The sequence below is a fragment of the Apium graveolens genome, chromosome 6 (genome assembly GCF_009905375.1).
Source record: "Apium graveolens cultivar Ventura chromosome 6, ASM990537v1, whole genome shotgun sequence".
Lineage (NCBI taxonomy): Eukaryota > Viridiplantae > Streptophyta > Magnoliopsida > Apiales > Apiaceae > Apium > Apium graveolens.
The window spans coordinates 182345025-182354120 of NC_133652.1; positions in this window are offsets into that span (position 1 = coordinate 182345025).

Below are 9096 nucleotides of genomic sequence, written 5' to 3' on the forward strand. Positions count from 1 at the left end.
GGGGCCAGCTTTCTCAATCCACATTTGATAGCAGGGCTCTATCTCCGGTCATATGTCTTGATGATCCACTGTCAAGAATCCACACTACCGGTTACACCTGTTTAATGCCCTGCACTTCAAATGGATTAGACCTTCTTCGGAACCCAAACTTGGTTGGGCCCGGCATACTTGTAGAACTGTCCTTTATCAGGCAAAACAACATTTTTAATTTTAATTGTCTCAACTTTCTCAATGACTGAACATTTGACCTTGTAAACAGCCTTAACAAATTTCTGTTTAAGCTTAGGCACAAATGTCTCCTTTCTAGCCTTAGAAGGACTAGCAGTCTTAGACCTATCATGCTTCTTGTTATTCACATGCTGACGAGGAGTAGTCTTATCATTAGACACATGCTTACCATTAAAATAAGCATACATCATATTAAAAGCACAAGACATACAATTAGCAACACCACATGCTTTATGAGAGTGATTAACAGCAGGCAATTTATGCATGGTAGACATGGCATTATTGTTATCCAACTCATGTGTGTCTGAGTTAGTCTCAGTTGCTTTCACAACTTTGACTGGAACTTTCGACTCACTTGACTTGGAAACAATCTTCTCATTAGCATGATCTTCAGCACGTATTTCTTCTTGAATAACAGAAGAGGTCGCATCAAATGGTTCAGCAATTGATGCTTTATAGAGGGGTTCATCAACACCCTTAAACACATGTGGTACTTCCCTCCCTTTAGCACAGACATGAGGAGGGGAGTTTATGCCTAATTCTCCAATAGCAGCATTGTAATCATATCCTATTCCAGATGTTTGATTAACAGCTTGCTTACTGTAGAACTCTTTAGCCTTCGAACAAGAATTGAAGTAGGCTCTAACCTTAGTCTCAAGACCGGTGATCTTGTCTTTGAGAATAGTTTCGAGTTTTCTATAACAGTCAACTCTATTCTCTAGAAAAGATACCTGTTCTTTTAATTTGTCTTGATTAATGTGCACAAGTCTTAATTCATTGACCTCTTTCTCAAGGTCTGTGATCTGTAAACTTAACAGTTCATTATCACGACGTGCACAATCTAAGTTACCTCTTAGATGATAAACCATTTCAGCATCAGAAAGTTTTACCTCTATTCTTGACGATGAAGCTTTTCCATCAATAGCCATAAGAGCAAGATTTCCTTCATCTTCATCTTCACTGTCAGTATCATCCCAGCTTCTTCCCTTTGCCAGATAAGCCCTTTCAGAGTTCTTTCTTACTTGCTTTGGCTTCCTACATTCTGTGGCAAAGTGTCCCAACTCATTGCAGTTATAGCATCTAATGGTGCTTCGATCAACCATCCCTGTTTTGTACCCACCACTGCTGGTGTTAGAGGATGAAGATCCACCTTTCTGGAATTTGTTGTAGTTGGACTTGTACTTAAGCTTGGGATTCCTCCTGAATCTGACATGGGAGAATCTCTTGACAATTTGGGCCATTGATTCATCTTCCAATTGCTCCAGCTCTTCCAAGGAATAAAAATCATCACTTGATTGATTTGTAGTAGGAGGATCATATTCTGCTACTAACTCATTTTCCTCACCCTTGGAAAACTGTACCATTCTTTCTAACTGTTGAGATTGTTGTTGTTGTTGACCTTCAGCTACAAGTGCAGTAGATGTGCTGACCATTCTATCCTTCCCGTAGACTTCCTTCTGTTGAATCTGCTCCAACTCATAGGTTTTTAACACTCCATAGAGCCTGTCCAAAGAAATCTCACTCAGATCTCTAGCTTCTCTAATGGCAGTGATTCTATGTTCAAGATGAGCTGGCAGTGTTAAAAGGAACTTTTTGTTGACCTCCCTGATTGAATAATACTTTCCATTGATGTTCAGGTTGTTGATCAACGCATTGTACCTCTCAAACACTTCAGTAATTCCTTCTCCTGGATTTGATTTGAAATGTTCATATTCAGAGGTTAGGATTTCCAACTTGTTCTCCCTAACTTCCTCTGTGCCTTCATTAATCACCTCAATAGTTTCCCACATGTGTTTGGAATTTTTACAGTTCATCACATGTCTGTTCATTAAGGGATCAAGGGAATCAATTAATATTAATTGAAGGCTGGCATCCAAGGAGGCTTCTTCCTTCTCAGCAGGAGTAAAATCTTCAGGCTCTTTTGGATAGGTTCTAGCTTCAGTAGTCACCACACCATCTATTATTACCTCCGGTTCAATAACCATCGGAGTTTTTATACCCTTCTTTAACAAGTTTGAATATTTGGGATTTGCAACTTGTAAAAATAATAGCATCTTCTTCTTCCACATGATATAATTCTCTTTATCAAATTGTGGAATTTTAACGGTTCCAACTTTATGTGAAGTCATTATGAATTTTTGAATAAATAAAAATTCAAGGAGTTGAAAAATCACAAAAGTCTAGGATCTTGATTTGTTCGTTAATCAGAAGGCTCTGATACCAATTGTTAGGTCCCAATGTGTTTGTAGAAGGGGGGTTGAATACAAACAGCACCGAATAATCGAATTAAATGCGGAATAAAAAAATGTGAAACAAAATTCAAGTTAAATAAAAATATTATTAAACTTGAAAGGTGTTACAACAACTGTATCGATTACAAGGAATTAATCTCAAATTAATTATCACAAATTTAGAATAAATTCGACATGAACTTTTTCTATTTTTGCAATAATTAGAATCAAATGCTAAACGCGATTTGAGATTAAGTTCTAGGGATTTTGATCCGCTAGATTGTTACACAAGAACAAGATAAAGATTTCTAGTTGATTGGATTTAACTTTACAATCTAGAAATTGATCTTGAAGTTGCAGAGAAAATGAAATATTGCTCTGCTTCTTTTTCTTTTGTTCTTGGGTGTTGACTTCTGTTTGATGTGTATTGGATTGATTAACTTCTGCTGCTTCTATTTCTTTTTAAGTAAACAGCCGAATGCAAATGAACTGCAATGACAATCCTGTAAGCTTGCATGACAATCGGTGAGACTATCCTTTTGAATTAGCAAGACAATCATTTGAACCAGCATGACTTTCGGCAGGACAATCTATTTGAACTGGCATGACTTTCGGTATGACAATTGATTGTCATACCGATTGTCACATAAGTACAATTCAGATTGTCTTGCAAAGATTAATAACAGATTTTTAATCTAATAAAAATTCTAACAAGACAATTAAATGAATTAGCATGACTTTCGGTATGACTATTGATTGTCATACCGATTGTCATACTAATACAATCAGTTTGCCTTGTTTCAATTTAAATAGATTTTAAACCAATTAAAAACTTGAAAATCCTTAATATTAATTCTGAATTAATTAATCAATTAATTTAATTAATCAATAAATTAATCTTTGCAGATATAATTTATTTTCTTAATTAAATTATATGACTTAATTAATTAATAGAGAATTAATACTAACCTTGAGCAGCATCCAATCTTCTGATAATCTTCTGAAAATCACTGAGACTTATGAATCAATTCCGTCACTTCAATGTTGACACTCGATGTACTGTCTGGTTCATGAGTGACTAACTTCCGTGACGTTTCTTCATGTCTTGACTTTGACGCTTTGATTTTCTTCAGATTAAATCCTTGTAATTAATGATACTCTGACGAGATCTCTGTCATTTGATTAAATCCACGATCTTGATTTATATCACTGAGGCATGATCAACTTCTTGAACTTCTTCCAGTGAATTACCTTCTCAAGTCTGTAGATGAACCTTGTTTCTGAATCCTTTGACAGATATTACTTTGCGAGATCTCTCTGACGGTCGATCCACTATTTACTTATTACATTCTTATTTGAGTTGAGTTGAATCCTCGAATATACAAATAGGCTATGACATATGACTTACAGGTAGGATTCGCAGAGCCTGGAGTTGAGATGCCGGCAGACCCAATGGTTCAGATGGTTCAAGAGGTTGTGGCAGACCCGGAGCTAGTTTGGGTGGCTGAGGGCAGTTTTGTCTGTTCGTACAGAGGTGGCTGTGGATATTTCTGAGGCTGGTGAGGCCTGTGTCATGAGGATCATGGAAGAGGCCCATATGGCCGTGAGTAGAGAGGCTGTCCATGGTAGGACCAGGCATACCCAGAGGCAGAACCCCAAAACCTCTACAACTTCAGTTACTTCGAGGGCCCCAGCAGCAATGACTCCCATCGTAGTCCTGTATCATGTATATACAGCCATGGAAAGGGACTGCGATTTTCTCAGAGGCTAGAATACCGGAATGAGTCAGACTATTTAGGAGATGGTACAGTCGACCACTATGAGGGCAGGTGTTTTAAGTTCTAAGGTGCATTCTAGGGTTCGAGCTATTGAGCAGATAACCAGAGAGAGGTTGACAGAGCTTCCATCCAGCAGCGAGTGGGACGTAGAGGCCCGTAGAGTTACCCGACTTGTGAGCTGGATCGTATCAGAGTTACGCGCGGTGCATGAGCCGCACGGCTAGAGGAAGAGGGATGAGTTGGTTTGGAGATGAGAGACCCAGTATAGTGCGGAGGGTATCTGTCTCTTGTTTTGTTGTGTATAATGGCATCAACTAGTGACATATGATGCAGCGTGATGCGAGGAGTGTGCCAACGACAGCTGGATTAGTTTGACGGAGTAGGGATATCTTTTGTAGCCCAGTATACTCCCTTTTTTCTATCATTCTTATTATCGAGTTGTATGTTTTCTTGTGTATCAGACTAGCTGAGACAGTACTTTGGATGGTTGTATCAGTATCTTTATATATATGTGGTTTGTACTGCAATCTCAGTTTTATTGTATAAGCTTTATTTTATCTCTTTTCTTCTATTTTTTTAAAAGTTATTTGGTGATAATTTCCTTTCATATTATCTAGGTTTACCAGAGTAAAATATGGTATAATTCAGTTTAATTTTTTTCCAGATGATTGTTCAGGTTATTGTTATTTATATCCAGATTACTGTTTATTTGAGCATTTTATAGTAGTGGCCCATTTATTTTCTTTTCTTTATTTTGTTATCTTTCTGTGAGATTTTGAACAGAATAATATAATCTTTATGCAGCAGGTACTGAAGATGTCGGTAAATTTATAACCAGATAAAAGGATTTTATGCATGAATTTTTTTAGTCAGGTTAATAAATTACTAAATATTTACATCCACTTAGCATATTATAAATTTTTCTTATTTTATTTTCAGAAAAGGGGTCCAAGAAGAGTAGTAAGTCAGGGGGAATAGTACCAAAAGTCATACTGATCCTACAGTTGTCCAAATGCTGGGACTAATGCAAAACCAAGTGACACAACTTGCGCAGCAACAACAGCAACAACAACTAGTAGTTCTTCCTGTAGTGACTTTTAAGAATTTTTAAGCCGTTCATCCACTGGAGTTTAAGGGAAGTGTTGATTCAGTGGAAGCTAATGCATGGCTTAAGAAAACTGAAAAAGCTTTTGATTTAGTCGGAGTAGGAGATGAGCATAAGACCAAATTTGACAGTTACTTTCTAAAGAGGGAGGCAAACTATTAGTGGGAATCTAAGAAAGAATTGGAAAGAGATCATGTTGTAACATCTGGGAAATATCGTGTAATTATTTGTATCAATAAATGATTATTATGTGAATATTATATGAATTTTTGGTGAATTATCTGATGATTGATAATAATATTTGGATGTTTGTATATAATAAAATGTGAGTATGTTAATTTTAATATGTTCAGAATAAAATATAGATAATTAAGGTATTTTTCTGGTAATTTTTGGAATGTTATATGATTTTATAATGATTTATGAATTTATTAATTATTTTCTGAATAATTACAAAATTATTTTATAAAGCCGGGAATCGTCCGACTTCAACCGTTTTTACATTTTTACAACCCGAAACTCCTCCGAAAACTCATTCCTAATCTAATCTGGTAATTCCGGACATTTTCCGTGTTTCGACTTTTCCGATCCGGATTACGGTTTGACCCGTGCGCGGCCCGTTGCAAGATTTCCGATACGATAATCATATCGGTGAATTAACAAAACCCGTATTCTCGAAAGACGGGATATTATTACATTATTTTCGTATAAAGTATTTTATAAAAAGCCCGGTTTGGATAATTATCCAATACGGGTATCAATTCGGATCATTTTCGCAGTTACTTAACGGCTAAGTAACTAATTTAATGATCCAAAACGATTCAAAATGAACCAATATTCCGTAAATATAAATAGCCTATTTCTTATTTCATTTATTTAGTTTATTCATTTTCAACCAATACGAATATAGTAAATACAGAGAAAAACCCTAGAAACCGATACGTTCTTGAAATTCAAACGCACGGACGAAGGTGTTATCGAACTCCGATTCAGGCGTGTAATATATCAAAACGAAGCTCTCGAAAATTACTTTCATAATCAATCATCCGTTTTTATGCAAGAATCAAGGTGATTTTCTTATTTATTTAATTATTTGAAAATTATTTGAAAATTAAAATATGAATTTTTGTAAACTTGATTGTTTGATTATTTTGATGATTCTATGTGGTAGAACATGTTGTCCTGGTCAGATTCATATATTATACGTTAAAAATAGAGTTCAGTAACATAGGTAAAAGCGAGTTTGATTTTCCAGATGGGTGTTCTTGATGTTCTTGAGTGCACTCATCAGATTTATATGTGTTTTAGCCGGAATTTTAATTGAATGAATCTGGGTACGGACGAACTAGGTGGTTGAATAGATCTATCATGAGGAATCTAAAGGTGTAATTGAAATTATAAACCGAAGTCGGGAAGGTGATCATCGGAAAACTGGGTTTCGCGGCGGCGGGATTTTTCCCGTCCGGTTTCCCGATGATTCACTGAGTTGTTTCGTGATTTGGTCACAGATTTAAGTTCCTGATGAGGCCCGCTACATATCTACACGTTTTCATAACATTCTGGGTAGTTACAAGTTACCGCCGACGAGCTCAGTGGCGGCGGCCATGGCTGCCGGCGGCGAGGGAAGGAGGTGGTGAAACTACGGTTTCATCACCCTTCTTTCGTGGTTTTGCGTTTTAGTCCTTGTATTTTCAAAACTTTATAAAAATTAGATTTATTTTTAAAAGTTTTCAAAAATCAATTTTTTGTTTATAATAATTTTCAGAAATTGTTTTTCATTTCTAAAAATTTCAAAAATCTTTATCTTTATTCTAAAAATTATTATTTTTTATTCGAAATTAAATCCAAATTGTTTAATTAATTAATTTTAAGTGATAATTAATTATTTAATTGATCAATTAATTTAAATATTAATTGGTTAATTGATTTAATTAATTATTAATTAATATTAATTGATTTAATAATTATATTTAATTATTTATTTTTGATTTAAATATTCCGAAAAATAGTTTCGAGCTTTAAAATATTATTTTAAATTATTTTCAAGGCTCGATAATTATTTTAAAGTCAAATTTGGGTGTTCAAACCCTATTATTTAATTATAAAATGATTCGGAGACCTGTTTTAATTTCGAAAAATATTCAAAAATTCATAATAAATCAACCGTTCGTCCTTTTAATATGAAACGAACGCGTCTAGACTCAGAAAAATATTCTGCTTTCATTAAAAATACTTTCGAGACCAAATTCCTTCTGTAACAAAATATAATTTGTTTTACGAGTCATTCGGAGTCGGTTATTAATCGATAAAATACTCTTTTTTGACCCGATTCTAATTCTAAACGTATCGAGACCTATCTTTTGGCAGTTCAACTTATGTGCTACATGAATTATGTGACTATGTGTTATATAAAATATGTGATACGTTGCTTGTGTGTTTATGTGTTATGAGAACTATGAGTCTACGTGTCGATTAAACTTTATATGATTAAAGATGATCCTTATCTGTTATTATCGGGCGGGTAGACGATAAGAATAAATGTACAGACTAGACAACTATATATTGTCAGTTGATTGAATGGTATCTTTTATGATAGATACACATAGTACGAGGCATTTAAAGCCAGACAGAGATTGTAAAAGTAAAGCCTGAATACGTATAGTAATGAGATGAGTGGATTTAAAATAGAGATAAACTTGAAATAGCGATTGTTAAGAAAGGTCAAGTGGCATGATAATGGAAATACAGATATATCAGGACTGAGTAATATGGCAGATAGTTAAAGATCAGAGGGATTCTCAATTGAGGCAAGTATTCCTGAACTTTCTTTAAAATACTGCAAATATTTATTCATTCCTATTCTAAGTTCAGAATAGTTAACTGTTTTATATTTCACTGCAATTACTCTTATTATGCCAGTTCTTTTCATTATTGTTCATATAATTCGATTGCTCTCTTGAGCAAATACCCATTCTTTCGGGTTATTTACGAACCCTGAGTTGGGATGTTTTGAGATCAAAATGATTCGACATCAAAATACTCTACGGGCTGGATGGTTACGATGAGGGCCAGTGATGAGCTGGACCCTAAGGGCCAGAGATGGCTGGTCCCTTGATTATTAGGCCATAGTTGCCTGGGTACCCCATATGTTGGTTGGGTCTATGCAGTTGGGTATAGATCCACACTGTATCCTGCCTGATCAGTAGGTTATAGTGCATATGTTAGTTTCTAGTGTCGAGTCTAATTTATTGTTGATCTCTATTAACGACATTCCTTCTTGAAAAGTCTATGATTATAAAATCAAACAAAGATTTGATTCAAAAAGATGAATCAGTGAAACGTTCACTGTTCTTTTACAGAAAAAGGTGATTTATGATTAAAGGCCCATGAGGGCTGATGTTTTATTCACTCAACTGCTTTAAATAAATAAAGATGTTTTGAAATCATTTAAAAAAAATCGTTTCCAGAAGTTTCTTTGATCTGATACCTGGAAACCATTTATGATACTTGCTGGGCATTTGTGGCTCACTCTTGCTTTGTGAACTCTTATTTCTTTTAGTATCAAATAAGGACGAAAGTGAATAGCTTTTAATAGACAGCAAAAGTGGTGAGATTCCAGCTGAAGAAATTTGGAGGTGCCGGAGTGATCAATACAAGGAAATTAGTAATGAAGAAATGAAATTGTATTTAGACAATGTAATTTTAGAAGTTTAGATTCGTGTTTCATACCATAACCTGTAAGCGATCCTGAATA